Source organism: Onychostruthus taczanowskii, unplaced genomic scaffold (genome assembly GCF_017590055.1).
Source record: "Onychostruthus taczanowskii isolate IOZ18803 unplaced genomic scaffold, ASM1759005v1 scaffold31, whole genome shotgun sequence".
Lineage (NCBI taxonomy): Eukaryota > Metazoa > Chordata > Aves > Passeriformes > Passeridae > Onychostruthus > Onychostruthus taczanowskii.
This window is the reverse complement of record NW_024500461.1, coordinates 6604794-6619127: the sequence shown is the minus strand read 5'-3', so window position 1 is coordinate 6619127 and position 14334 is coordinate 6604794. Positions and strand designations below refer to the sequence as shown.

Below are 14334 nucleotides of genomic sequence, written 5' to 3'. Positions count from 1 at the left end.
CCGGGAGGGGGCGGGCCCTCAGCCGCGCACGCGCGCCGCCGGCGGTGTGCGCGCGCGGGCCCGTGGGGGGGGCGGTGGGGGCGGAGCTAGGGCCGCTCCCGGCTGCGCGGAGCGATAAAAAATGGAAAGAAGAATTCTTCCAAAAACAACCCTTTGCCTCAAAAAGAACAGCTGCTGCGTTCCCTTACAAGCACGTAAGATTGCTAGGGTTTTACCGTTTGAGGGTAGTGAGGAAACGTAACTAACACGAGAGATAACTAGTGTACGGAAAGAAAATAATACAAGGGGGGGGAAAAATCACTTGTTCCAAGTCACATAGAGCAAAAAAGTGAAGATTCTAATGCATTAAAAAGGATCTTGCCTTTTCCCACTTCTACTACTCTGTAGAAAACCAAGGCAAAATACCAAATTTGCCAGCATCCACTAATGAAGTATTAAATCAGCCCAATCCTTAAAATTCATTTACTGAGTTTATACTTTTCACAGGTTTTCTACTAGTATACCCGTGCTGGCTGAAAAATACTTTTCCTCCTTGCCATACTTGAACATACCATGGTATAATATAGTGCCATTATAATTTATAACATATAAAGGTTTAAAACAGGCCTTGTGTTGCATAGCTATGTTTTAAAATGCTTCTGCAGGCAGGCCTTTGCTTGGGGAAACTGGTCATGCCTGCTTCCTCACTGGGGCACAAATTCTGCCCCCTTGGCCCCACCGAGGCTGGCTGGTTCCATCTGCCCCGTCCCATGGGCATCTCCTCACTCCTGACCTGGTACAATTCCCAGCAAGAACACCACTCAGAAGGACTAAGCTAATGTTCTAGTACTGATCAAAGTCCATCCTACTCCAGGCAAGTGCTCTCACACTGACAATGGATGACACAAAAGCGTGTGCACTAGCGCTGCCTAGAACACTCTGGATTTATTGCTTTCCATTCTAGTTTTCTAATTAGGTAGAAGCAGAATCTACAGAGCTGGTTTGGTTTTACTGTGGATGGTGGCAGGAGAAAGGGGGAGCATCAATGATCAAATTCCCTGAATTCTCCATTTTGAGTCATCTTACATCTTCCTGTTGTGCTTTTATTGTAGTTGGGCACTGTAATGGTTTCAGGATATCTGACAGCAGTGATTTTGTGGTTTGCTTTAATCCATTAGTCTCTCATACATCAGACTGCTCTACCCCTCGCTCTAACCCCTGTAGTGCCTTTGAAAGCTTGAAAAAGAGTGATTGTGCTCCATCCGATCTGGTGTGTGCCAAAACAGGTTGCCAGGCCATGGATTTTGTTGACTCTAGAAGTGAAGTGACAGATAAAGGAGACCATAAAGTCTACAGAAGCCCAGGGAAGACAGAAGGAAAGATTTTGGCCAGAGATAGATAAAATAAGAATACATCTCCTGCAGAAGCTGCAAACATGAGATCTGGAAATGCATCAGAGAAAAAAAAAAAAATGAAAAGCAGAATAAATGTTTCTGTGGTCAGCTGAACTAACAAAGGCAGTTTTCTCAGAGCATTGTTCCTTTCCTCCCCAGAATGACTCTGGCACCATTCATAGTCACCGTGATACCCCAACAGAGAGGGAGAGATGGCTTGTGCCACACGGTTCAGCAGTTTGGCCTGTCTCTGTTTAGGGGCAACATTTCTTTGAGCTGCTATTGTCTACTCAGCTGATGATTTTAGAAGGTGTGTCCTGGTGTCATTATGTTTGGGTGTGTTATTCCACCAATTTTGTCTGAAAATGAACCTTCACATAAATCTCCTTTCTTTAAAAAAGTAGGCTGAAAATAAATTTTAAAATAGTGTCATACTTAACATAGAATATAATAAAACCCAGGAGAGAGAAAGCAAACTGTGAGTGAGCTAGAAGAAGCAGGATTAACCGAGTGTCTCTGCAGGTTGAGATGGTGTTATTGGACCCAGGCTGTGTTCATCAGGCTCTCAGGGAAGAGGGCACATTGGACAAAGCAAAGTTAAGCATTTTCCAGGTTATGCTACTTCCAGACCCAGAATTAGCACCATATATAAGAGAATACGGATAACTAAGAGGGGAATAGCATAATAACCAATGTGCAAAAATAGGAATGCTGTATAAAAAAATTTGCAAAGTGGGAGTAAGAAGCCGGCCTGACTGCACTGACAAAGCAAACATTAACGTGAACAGGCCAACAACTGGTTCCACGTTCCCCATCTGGCTGCTTTTAAGAGGAACCAAGCTCTTGGATGCAGGGAGTGAGACACACCTTGTAGAATGCCCTTACCAGCTCAGAGTTTTTTGTCCTTCCTCTATTATTGCCAGTCAGCTGTTCCTATACACATTATATTAATGGATGCTATTTTTCCCAATTGCATGCTGTACTAGACAGCATGATAAGGTGAAAGTACCGGCCAGGCCGTAGGCCAGGAGAGACCTGTGAGTACTGCTTTTAGCTGGAGGTTTTTGTTTTCTCACTCTTTGTTTTTCTTAACCAACCTCCCAAACAAAGGCAGGCAGTGGCTGGGGAATTAAGGGAAGGGCTGAATGCAGTCCAAAACATTCAGCAGGATTTGAAACACTTTCCTGAAAGGCAACACAAAGAGTCACCTCCTCTTATTTTTCTTCTAAGGAGTCAGCTCCAATTGCGCTATTTTCCAAGCAAAGTTATGATCTTCAGAAAAAGACTTTTTGTTTTAGGGCATGTTGTGTTTTCTTTCGTGTTTTGTTTTCAAATTGTATGTAAGTGTCAAGAAATGGCATGGAATGGAGTGGGAGAGCTGTCTCTGACAGCTGTGGTTTAATCCTGGAAAGAGGGTGTGCAAGGACAACTAGGGAGTAAGTGGCCTATGTCAGCCCCCAGAAGAGTTGAACAGCGGGATGTTATGTTTGTTTCTGTTTGTATTTCTGGGACTGATGCCATTATTTATGTGTTTATGACACTTTAATACTCTTTTTCCTAGCTGAGGGCCAAAACTCATAGTCCTTACTCAGCTGTAAAAATTCACTGAAGTCAGTGGGAAAATTTTTATGACTAGAGGTTTAATATTAGGCCTAAATCCTGGAAGTAGAAAGGAAAATGTTTCCTGCATAAGAGCAAATAGTCTTATGGACTCTAGAAGGAAAGATATTCCTTGTGACCCATTGCTAAAGACAAAGGATTCTTGTACTTACTCAGCCATCTCTAAAATTTTCTTATGACCTAGATGAAGTAGTGAGATAACATGGCAAAACCAGACAAAAAATTCACATTTAACTCTGTTCACTGTGGTCTTTTTCCACATTCCTTAGTGACTGTTTTTTTTTTTTTTTTTTTTCTTTTTGCTGAACATCAGTTAGATTACAGCCTGTCAGCTGTAATCCAAACGTACTGCCTTGCCTCAGCTGGTGTCCCAGCATCTGTGTCCCTTGGAGGACAGGTTTCAAGGGATGTATGAGTGCTTCTGAAAAGAAACAAATTTCACCTCTCTGAGTGGTGAAAGTCACTGTGAGAAGCACAATCTGCTGTGTGTACTCAGACTGGGACAAAGCAATTTTTTCTCAGTTTGCATCAATAGCTGCATGCTGTGAAATATGAAAGTAAGTCAGCTTATGGCCTTCTTTAGAGCTTACTTTAAAAACTGCTTTTAAACTAGAAGATTCATGTGAACAAAACAAGTCAGTGTCTCAGGAAGCCTCCTTAAATGTCTGTGACAAGGAGCTATAGCATTAGGCAGGTATGCAGAAGCATACATTAGGACATGCTGCAGTGAGCGTTTCCCTGACAGCACATCTCTGTGCCTGTGCCTACTCTTGGTAAGGGATGAAAGGCTACAGAGAGCTGAGACCCCAGACTATTCTTTTTAAATAATTTTTTTTTGGTATTTATGATGGAGTCATAAAAATTATTTTTTATAATAGAAACATCTTTCTTGATGTACTCACTCAGCCAAAACTGCAGAAGCAGTCTTCTTTTTCAGATAACAAACTGAGACATGTATAGCCTCAGAAATAATTGTAGGCCATATCTCCTGAAAACCCTAGTTTGTAGTGGTAAGAGACTAAATTATCAGAAAGTTATATTTTGAACTTGATATTTGTAATCAATTTTATATAATTTAATACACTGATATATTCATGTATACCCATTCACACAGTGAAGGTTCTTTTCTTATCGGAAGAAAATTTTCAAGACCTCACACAGAAAGTAATTTAGCGTGAAAAGCACTAACAATTTCCTTTCCACACCCTGCTGACCTAGCAGCTTTCCTTGGGGTTGCTCCACCCCTTCTTCATTCTGGGGAGTAATGGAAGTAATGTTTACAGCTGCAGTGCTGGAGGCAGTACCTGTATATTTCTTTTACCACGTATTTTCTTTTATGTCCAGAATAGTCTTCTATTTCACCTTCACACCTCCTCCAGTCTTAAACTGGAAACAGTCATTCATTTTTCATTTTGTAGATGAAAACTAGAGTGAAAGAGAAAGGCACGAAACCAGAACTGTTCTTGTATTTTACTGTAGATCTTCCCCCTGGCTTTACTGCTAAGTAATGGTGGGAGCAAGGAAGTTTCTGTCAACTGCTTTCTCAAGGAAAGCACGAAAATTACCCCCAAGGTAGATGTGGCCAGGACAGAGCAGGAGACACAGGGGCAGCACGGGGCTGGAACTGGCACTCTGCCATGCAGTGTGAGCAGAGAGAGGGAAGTGGGAAGGTGGCAGTGTCCTACATCTAACCCTACCTCCTTGAGCTATGATACCTAATGTTCATTTCTGCTGTCAGCATTTCAGGAGTTTAATATATTCAACTTAAAAACTTTAAACAGTTTGTTACATAATGCCACAGAATAGCTTTATCCTGCTGTTTTGGCTTGGACTGAACAATAGCATATTGCTGGGTGAAGAGCTCTGTGGATTTCATGAAATTCATGTCTTCTGACTAATGTAGTGGGAGCCAGTGTTCACAGCATTCCTCTGGGGTGTCACTCCCCAGGATAACTGGGTTTTAAGTTCAGATCTCATCACATTTGCTTTAAACTGATATGTTTGTTCCAAGGACAAACCTTGTTTTGCTGAACTTGCTTTGGAATTTCAGAAATTTACTCCAGATTGTTTCAGTTTATGAACTTATTTGTATGCATTCAGAGAGTGAAAGAAGCTACCATTGAAACTGGAAAGGGTAACTGTGTGGTTACAGCTTGTTTGTGTTTGGAGGATTGAAGACTAAGACTTCTCTTGGTAGACTTTCTTTTATTTTAGATTTTAAAACTGAAAAAAATTGTTACGAAATTTTCCACATTGGCAGGCCTCTAATTATAATAAATATGGCCCTCTCAAAACCATAGAAAATCACAGTTTCCAAAAACCCATCAGAAAATAGGATAGATGGAGTCAGTAGCTACTGGAGAAAATGTTTTTAGACACTCAAAGTTTTATTACATTGAAAAGTTCTTTGCATGTGAGATCTAAGAAAGGAAAATTTTGGATTTGTTTTGATTTTTTGTTTGATTATCATTCTCTGGAGCAAGAGTAAATAATTTTACACGGGAGAGGAAAAGTCAATAACCATGTTAAATTACATGGCACTGCACTTCAGCAGGGATCCTGGTTTGGCAGTGGCTGCACTAAATCTCCTCATGCTGCTGTGCACAGGTGTTTCTAACCTTGCTCTAGGAGTGTCTTCCTTGGGAGGAAATGTGGCTCAGTCTCAGCTGTGCAGGGGCACACTGCCAGCCTGTTCAGATATGATTGTGGCAGCAAAGATAACCAGTTTGTTTTCTGGGGTTTTCAACTGGTACTAGTCTCACTGAGTAATACAGCTGTTTTTTTCTCCTCAGCCCAACTCAAGGCAGGAGTGTGGTCTGTACAGAGAGGCATACCAAAAGGCATGAAGATGCTTTCTTAAAGAGTGCTACAACAAGAAAAGAAAAATATCCAGTTTTATGATGTGTCCCTGTGTAAAACCATTATGAAGGGCTCAAACCCAAGGATCTGCCCAACATCTTTGATCCTTCAGGCAGATGAGAGCTCACCACTGAACATATTGAGTAAGTCCATGGCTGCCAGCATATTGCAGGAACTTGGACAGAAATTGCAGCTCCTTGCTGGGTATGAGACTGGTGACATGCTAACCTGTTGCTGGAGAGAGCTCAGTGAGGGGATTGATTAACATAATTAGCCCCAGAAGTCACTAGTGTACAAAAGTGTGGGAACCAGGTGAAGTCAAGTCTCAGAGGAGGTTGAAAGTGGTGCTCTTGAATCCAAATGTACAGAGTGTGCCTTCTGAGGAGAACAATGCAAGAAAAGCTTTGCTTTGCTTTACCAGCCTGCACTACAAAGGAAAAAAGAAAACCTGAGACGGCACCAAACATGTCTCTCGGAAGTAAAGGTAAGGTCGTGCTGTGTAAATGTGCTGTGTTGTAATGTTTGGCCTCCAAAGGGTAGAAAGCACTTTCTGTTAAGTCTATACTCTCAGCTAGTTGCTTAATCCAACATGCTCCACTTTATAGCTTGTTATACTGCAGTTCTCTGCATAGCAGTGTTTTAGGACATGATGAAATAACTTTGCAGCTGAAGCAAGCGGTACAAACACTCAGAAGAACAAAGCCAGTGAAACTGGGCAATGTTTCAAACCATTTATCAAAGCATTTTTAGTCTCCTCTTTCAAGGTGAGTGATAGAGTCATAACATATTGCGCCAGCAAAAATATTTGCATCCAGAGCATTTCATTCAGCAAGTGTAAGTAATCCTCAGTGCAGAACCACAGGCTGGGGTCAAGCCCATTCTAGCTCTCTAGGTGCTACGGTAGTCTTCCTCTCTGTTTTAATACAAAAAAAAAAAAAAAAAAAAAAAAAACAACACCTTTGGGTTTATGTTTTTGAAAGCAGACTCGCCCTTCAATATATGATCCTAAGCACTGCAATCTGTTTTCTTCCCATCTAGCTCCTGCTGTGCAAACTGATGCCAGTCAGACACCCATCACAATCAGCTTCTCACTCTCATCCAAGATCTGTGAAGAAAGAGGTAAGAGTTATATGGCTCTTAGCAGTGGTGGTTAGAATTATGCAATACCTGAATAGCTATTCTGAATGTCTGATGTAACTGAAGTATGGATTAGCATAAGGGAGAAATTGTCAAACAACAATTCTCCTTGAGTGTTGGATATAATTTTTTTTAAATATCCAGTCTTTCTCTGATTATCTCTGATCATGTGCCAGCAAGGTTTTCTACAGAGCCACTGCAGATCCACTAGTCTTTGTTAGTAGAATACAGGGTGACTAACTGCTTTCAGATAGTATATTAAGCCTTTTCCTACTGGAAACCATCTGATCACATATATTTGACATAATTCTACTTTTCCTCTGAATGGGAGAACTAATGGACTAACTAAAAAGTTCTTCACAAGGCATTATATCTTAGTTTAGTTCTGCCTAAAACATGGACAGATTTGGTGATCTGAAGGGAAAAACTGCTTACTCTGCACTGATCTTTTGATTTCTTTAAGGACTTTGCCATGTTAAAAAAAAAAAAAAAGGCATTTGTTTATTTTCTTCCTAATGCTGGCCATGAAGTTGATCAGGTGCCACTGGGGCTGTAGAGCTGAAATTCCTTGGCTGGTGAAGGTTAAAAGTGCTGCAGAGACATCCAGCATCCACGCATGGAGGATCAGCTCCATAACCAAATAAATGGGCACTGAACGAATGATACCATTTCTTCTGTTGTTTTCTGAAAATGTGGCATCCAACTTTTTCTGCCTGTAACAAATAGTTTCTGAAATGCTTTGGTGTAGAGTTGCATGCTCTTGGTGTCTCTGTCTTGAGCTATTAAGTTTGTAAAAGTATTGATTCCACTCTTAGCTCTTGTGCTCACAGGCAGCCTCTTACTCTTCTGTGTCAGCAATCTCAAGATTGTGCACACTTCTTTCCAGCACTCTGCCAGTGCATCTGCAAGTGCACTGTATAGTCTGGCAGCTGTTGGAGTTTTCTTAGTCCCAGATGAACACCTAAAGGTTTGAGACAGCAGCTTCCATTAACCTGTCCATACCCTTTCCTGTCTCTTGGGAGCTCCCATTTGCTTGGTCTGTCATCACAGGCTTATTTTCTTGATTTTGTAAAGGGAATGACCAGCAGCAGGTCATGGATTTCTGTGTCTACAATTCTTACCCACTAAGTTCTTGTTTCTGAATAATCTATTAAATAAAATATACCTGCCATAGTGCAGCTGCAGCCACAGTTGTCTTATAGGACAGGCTCTAGACCTCTTCGTGCTGCTTATATTTAAGCCTTCTATCATAGCACGAGATAGCCTTAACACCCTGGAGGATCCCCATACAGAACTGGCCAAGTGTTTAAAATGTATGGTAGCTTCCAAATACATCATCCATTCTCTGATTACCAACTAGAGTGCTTAAATAGTAGAAAGGAATGGAGGAGGTATCAGGATAGTTAAGATTTACATTGCCTGATCAATTCTCCAAGGAACAAACATTGAAATTTATAAAGCAGGCTTGGTTTAAATGAAAAAAATCTTTGCTGATAAGTAATTGTAAGTATTAATTACTTACAGGTTATTAAAGTTAACTTGTATAATTTTGTATCTGCAGCACAGTTCCTGAATTTCTATTGTTATATCTTGCTATTTAACTGACAGTTCCTGTACACTGGCAAAATTATAAACATATTCAGATTTAATCTTACGTGTAAAATCATAATTCATAATAATAGGTTTAGTAGCAAGTGGCTGTATAAAATCAAGCAGTTTTCCATGCGTGAAGTTTATATGCTACAATGTATTGTATAATATAGTACACTGGCATATTATTCCTCATGAAATGGGTTATTATCAGTGCTTCACTCCTTGGGGAACTGAGTAGTCCGAAGTCCAAAAGATTAGATGCTGCAGCAAAATATGGAGTTCACATTTTTTGGCTGGCTTCTGTATATCACTTTCCAATTGCTATGTAATGTGTTTGCAAAGCCAAGAAAAAGAAGAGCAACAAAAAAACTTACTGTTTGGAGCTTCCACAGGAAACATCATATTTTCTAATTATTTAAATAAGTGCTGTTGTCTTCCCACCTATGAGACATGCCATGTCTTAGAATTGCCTGTTTTAGAGAACTCTCTGAAATGTATCTGTCATAGCATTGCCTGTTCTAAAGAGCTCTCTGAAATGTATCTGTCATTTACCCTCATGGAATCTGGATCCTGGCCTGCAATTGTTAGAAGAAGAGCACAGAGCTCATCCAAACACTGAGAATACCTGAGACTGTCTGTGGTGCAACTGCTCTGGGGTCTTCCATATCACCATGTTCCCCAAAGCTCTGCAGTCAGCTGCTTTAATCATCTAGTTGAAGATAACTTATATGGCACAAATAGATCATGAGCAAAGTGTTCCCTTTCATAGGACCTGAGCATGTTTGCAAGGATTTGCAGGCCCTGTTGACCCATCAGGTTGGAAGTAAAATGCTGCTTCTGATAGTGCTGTATGCTGATGCTGTCCTGTGTTAGTGCCATGAGAGTTGGCTTAATGTTCTTAAATATTTATGCTTAGCCTGGTCAGCAAAAAGTTATACTGAGCAATATTTTATGGCAAAATTGGAACAGCAAGTAAGATTGGCTTGAAAAAATAACATCGCTTTGATTTTTATCAGCTGATGTTTTACCTAATTAGCTTACTTCAAAATTGATCAACTCCTGTGCTCATTTTTTCCTTTAGTGGTTTTGTTTCTCTGATACTACTATGATGACCTGCACATTTTTATAACTGCTTCAGGACTAACAGATAAAAGTACCAGAGGCATGTGCCCATATATACATGTAGAACAGTGCACATAGAGTGATTGAAAAAGATGTCAGCCAAAGGCAGGACTAAATACATGCCTCCTAGGTTTGGGTTATTTTAGCCAGCCTCAAACTCTCTCTACTTCCTTCTCAAGATCAGTCATGGTACTGAAATAGATACAAATTTGGCCGTTAGATAAAGAAATTTTTAAGTATATAAATCATTGTTCTTTCTCAGAAGGATGAAGTAAGCAATAGCAATGAAGAGCTGCACAACAGGTATATGGAATACAAGATGGTGAACATGAAGTAAAAAATCCGATAGATTTTCAAAGTTGGCTGCTTCTCACATCAAAGGATCTCTGCCATGTGCATGTGTAGGTCAGTGTGGTCATTTCTGGTGCCAGCTTAACCACAGGCAACTTACGTGATCTTGGACATCTTACTAGATCCCCTTCTGTCTGAGACTAATGTATTGAATACATTAGTCATTACATTACATTACATTACATTACAATGTTTGTAAACATTGATGGTAAATAAAAAATATTTACCATCAATGTTTACAAAGCTCCTCAGGATTCTCACGTGAAACACAATTTAAAAGATTGCAAAATCATATAATTCCCTGTAGAGAGATCTTAAGGAAAGGTAATTATGAAACAAAACAGAAATCTGCCACTTAAGGCTGATACTGCTTGTGGAGGGAATTGGGAGATCAGCAAATTGTGATTAGTCAAGTGGGTGGATTTTGTTCTGAGGGCTCTGCTCATCTTCCATTTCTCCCAACCTGCTTGTTCAAGGAAGAACATGACTGGGTTAGTGGCTTCACTTTTCTATATGCAACTGGACCCAATACCCAGGATACAGAGCTGATAGAGAGTCTTAGCTCCTGTGTTCTCTGCAGAGGCATGTAACAGAAGCCATAAAACTGGAGAATAATAACTCCTTGACTCTCATTTTAGCTGTCCTCTGAGCATCTTGCTATTTGTCAAAGCTCTGTAAACTCCCATGGGGTGTTTCTATACCAGCATATTTAGCCCTTATCCAGGTCTCATTATAATTGGAACTTGCACCTCTTTTGGACACGGCAGCATCTGCCTTCCTAGCAGGCAGGGAGGTGCACTATGAGCACTTCCTTGAAGCTGCAAATTAGTGCAGAGAGCATGAAACTATACAAGGACATGAACAATGTGAACAATAATGGACATGAGATAGGTGATATGTTGTGCAACCTAACTTTTTTTCTGCAGACTGGAGTCATATCTTAGTTGAGTGTCTAACAATGGGCTGTGTTTATTTAGGTTGATTGTTTTTCATCTACCCTCTTCACTCAAAACCATAAAACTGGGCACAGTCTTTGATGGCCAGAATTTTGCTCAAACAGATGAATAGTCTATGGAGAGTTTGGCATTGTAGAATCTTGACTTGGGAAGAGGAAAAACACCACTTCTATCTTGTGTGCAAGTCAGATGGAGATGAAGGACCATGGAGAAGAAACAAGGAGGTGAAGGACCTTGTCCCCTCTACAAGTCTCTTCTACTAGTCAAATGCAGACCCAAAGCTCTATGTTGTCTAAATTGCTAAGCTAGATGGAAATCACTTTGAAAATTGAACTTCCCGTTTGTTGTAAGGACAGGATGCACTTTGGCTTACTAGAAAATTTAAATATGCAAAGGAGACCAGCAGACAATTGGGAGCCAGCCTTCTGGGTGCCTGGAATATGTGTCATGAGCTGCAGATGGATATTTCATAGGGGCAAATTGCAGGACACTTTTGTCTCCTTCACCACTTCCTAGTGCCTTATGATGCAGTGAGGCACAATGCATTATACAGGTCATAAAAGAGCTGATGAAATGCTATTTGTTCTATGGATTCTTCAATCATAATTATGATTTTTCATATTAAAAATAATTGGCATAACTTAATGGAGAAAGTGAGGCTACTGACCTAACCCTGAAAAGTTTACATGCAGCAAGGAGCTGACATTTGTGGGTGACCACCACCAAATACCTGTAGTTGTTTGGCTCCTTTAGTTAAATGCATCTGACTACTCTAGTTAAATGCATCTGACCTCTTCCAGCTCTTTTTTCTAGTCTGTTTTTAATAAGGATACAAATTAAGGTTGTAATTGTCTTTTGGAGATCTTAGTAGATACTTGTTTTAAGAAAAGCCGTTTAAAAAGTGTTGCTCATGGTTTTATATTTTCATTTTGGTTCTATTTCTTTCACTGGCTTTCATTCATTCTCCTAGGTTTGTGTTATGCCATCTTGTTAAAACGGTTGCAAGGATTTGTTTGGATGCTTATCCTTCTATAGAGCTTTCTTCATTTTAAGGGTGGGTCTCGTATCTAAAGGGGTCTGTTTTTAAACTGCAGGATGAACACTGATATTTTTTATATCCTCTGTGTCAATTTCAAATGGAGCTGTAAAAACAGATGCCTTCTTGTGGGAAAGCAAGCACACAGGTGATTTCTTCTGAAAATTCAGGCCCACCAGACCTTCTAAATTGAACATCAGCATTTTTCTTCTGGATAATGTAATCAGCATCCATATTGTTCTTAATAAATATTAAATATAGAGACATAAAAATGTTCCTGAAACAGCCAGCTGAGGGCTCACACATGCGTGACATCTACATGCTATTTGACCTTATTTTTTCTCCCTTTAAATTTTACAATAGATTTTTAAGTGTTTTAGAACTCCTAGGAATTTACTAGAATTGGAAATGGCATTAATATCACAGCATTTAACCACAGTTCATTTTTAATATGAATTACTAAACCAAGAATTTAACCCAACTCTAGTCTGTATCACAGGGATAAAATTGATACCTTCCTCCCAGGCCTGTACCATGAGAAAAGTCAGATGAAGGAGCAGATATGAGAAGTGGCTCTTTAATTAAGGACTTGTAGATCAAAGAGAGCTTCTTGGATTTTGTGGCTTCAGTGAGATACACCAGGAAAAACAGGTTTTGTATTTCTGCTTGCTTACAGCAGCAGCGTAACAGTGATGCTTAATCAGGAAAGAGGTCTGGTGACTAATATAAATGAATGGTCAGAGAATGGAAATGGCCTTGGGATGGCAGGCATGTCCAGCCAGGTATAGCACAGGTAAGATTTATTGCTTTACTTTTCTTGCTGTTCTTAATTTTTTTTTCTTTTGTTTTTGTTTTCAATTTCACATCTTCTGTCCTCTCTAAGGTGTCTTAATTGCAGGGAACACGATGCTTGTATTTCTTTAGCACATCATAGAACCAGAGAATTGTTTGGGTCAGAAGCAACTTTAAAAATCGAATTCCAACCCTCCTGCCATGGGCAGGGACACCTTTCACTAGACCAGGTTGCTTAGGGCCCCATCCAGCCCGGTCTTGGACACTTCCAGGAATGGGACATCCACAACTTCACTTGTCAGCCTGTTCTTTACAAAGAACATCTCTCCTGACAGCACATACATGAGTGGGTATCTTTATTTCTGTTTTACTCAAGTAGCATCTTGTCAAGAAGAAGGAAAAGCAAATTGCCTGGAACTGTTTTAATTCAGGATTTCAAGAGAGGTCCATCCTCCCAGCTGAAAGCATCTTGTAAATGTCTTTTCTGAGCTTGGGAAAATGAACAAGGAAAATGAACCATTCCTCATTTTGCTTTTGGGCATATTCACTAGCAGGCAGTTGTTTGCCTTACTTCAGGCCTCATCCATTTTCCACAGAAGTCTGTGCAAAGGCTCTCACTGCTTTTTAGTTACGAGAACTGGTCCTAACGTGCTGCAAGAATTCCAGAAACAGAGGTAGAACATTTGTGACCCCGGTCAGTAAGTGTGCCTTCAGGCATGGAGTTTGTAAACAAACCCATTATTTACCAGGGTTGGATCAGTGATTTTTTAAATTCCTACTATCCACTACAGAGCTACTGGCACCCTGCCTAGCAGTTTATACAAGGCCTACATAAGGCCCTATCAGAATGACAGGTCTCCAAACCTCTACCCAATTCTTTACTTGGCTCATATTACCAGGCTGGCAGCTGATACAAAGGAATAATTTCAAATACATGGTAATAAAATTCTGAAGAGCTGCCATGACTGTTTCATATAGGCAAATATTCTTACTTGGACTTGTTGTCCAAGTTTGGGTTGTTTTTTTTTTTCTGTAAACTGACTTTTGTTTATTCTGTAAAATCTGCAGGGATATTCAAATCTTCATGATACTCCAAAATACTATGCTGCATCTACAGTTTTGGTTTTTACTAAGTCTGCAAAATTGAAGGCATGTAATTATTGAAAGGGTTTGTGTTATCACATACAGATTACAGAATGTTACAGATCATAGAATTTAACAAATATATTAAATTAATTTGATATTTTTAGAAGCCTCATGAAAATGTTAATGAGTCTAGTAAAGCTGTTAGTTTTTGAACATAATATTTGAATGGGTAGGAGTGTCAGAGGCTGGAAAAGGCTGGTGCTAACTGACTTTTGGATTAAATAGCAACAGTTCCAAGACCCCTGCTTGGTGTCACCAGGGCATTTTTTATGATCCATGTGCACAGGCAGTGCTAAAGGCTTTAGTGACCACAATTTTAAGAAAGAACTTTGTATGCAGTAAAGTGTTA

The 14334-nt window shown here is 40.0% G+C and overlaps 1 long non-coding RNA gene across 1 annotated transcript; it reads left to right on the top strand.

The window, feature by feature from the left end:
• Positions 1 to 85: 85 nt before the first annotated feature.
• Positions 86 to 12834, top strand: LOC121338668. Its single transcript, XR_005953064.1, has 4 exons — positions 86 to 194; positions 5786 to 6336; positions 6891 to 6971; positions 12724 to 12834. It is a non-coding gene; the product is annotated as an uncharacterized LOC121338668 (long non-coding RNA).
• Positions 12835 to 14334: the final 1500 nt, after the last annotated feature.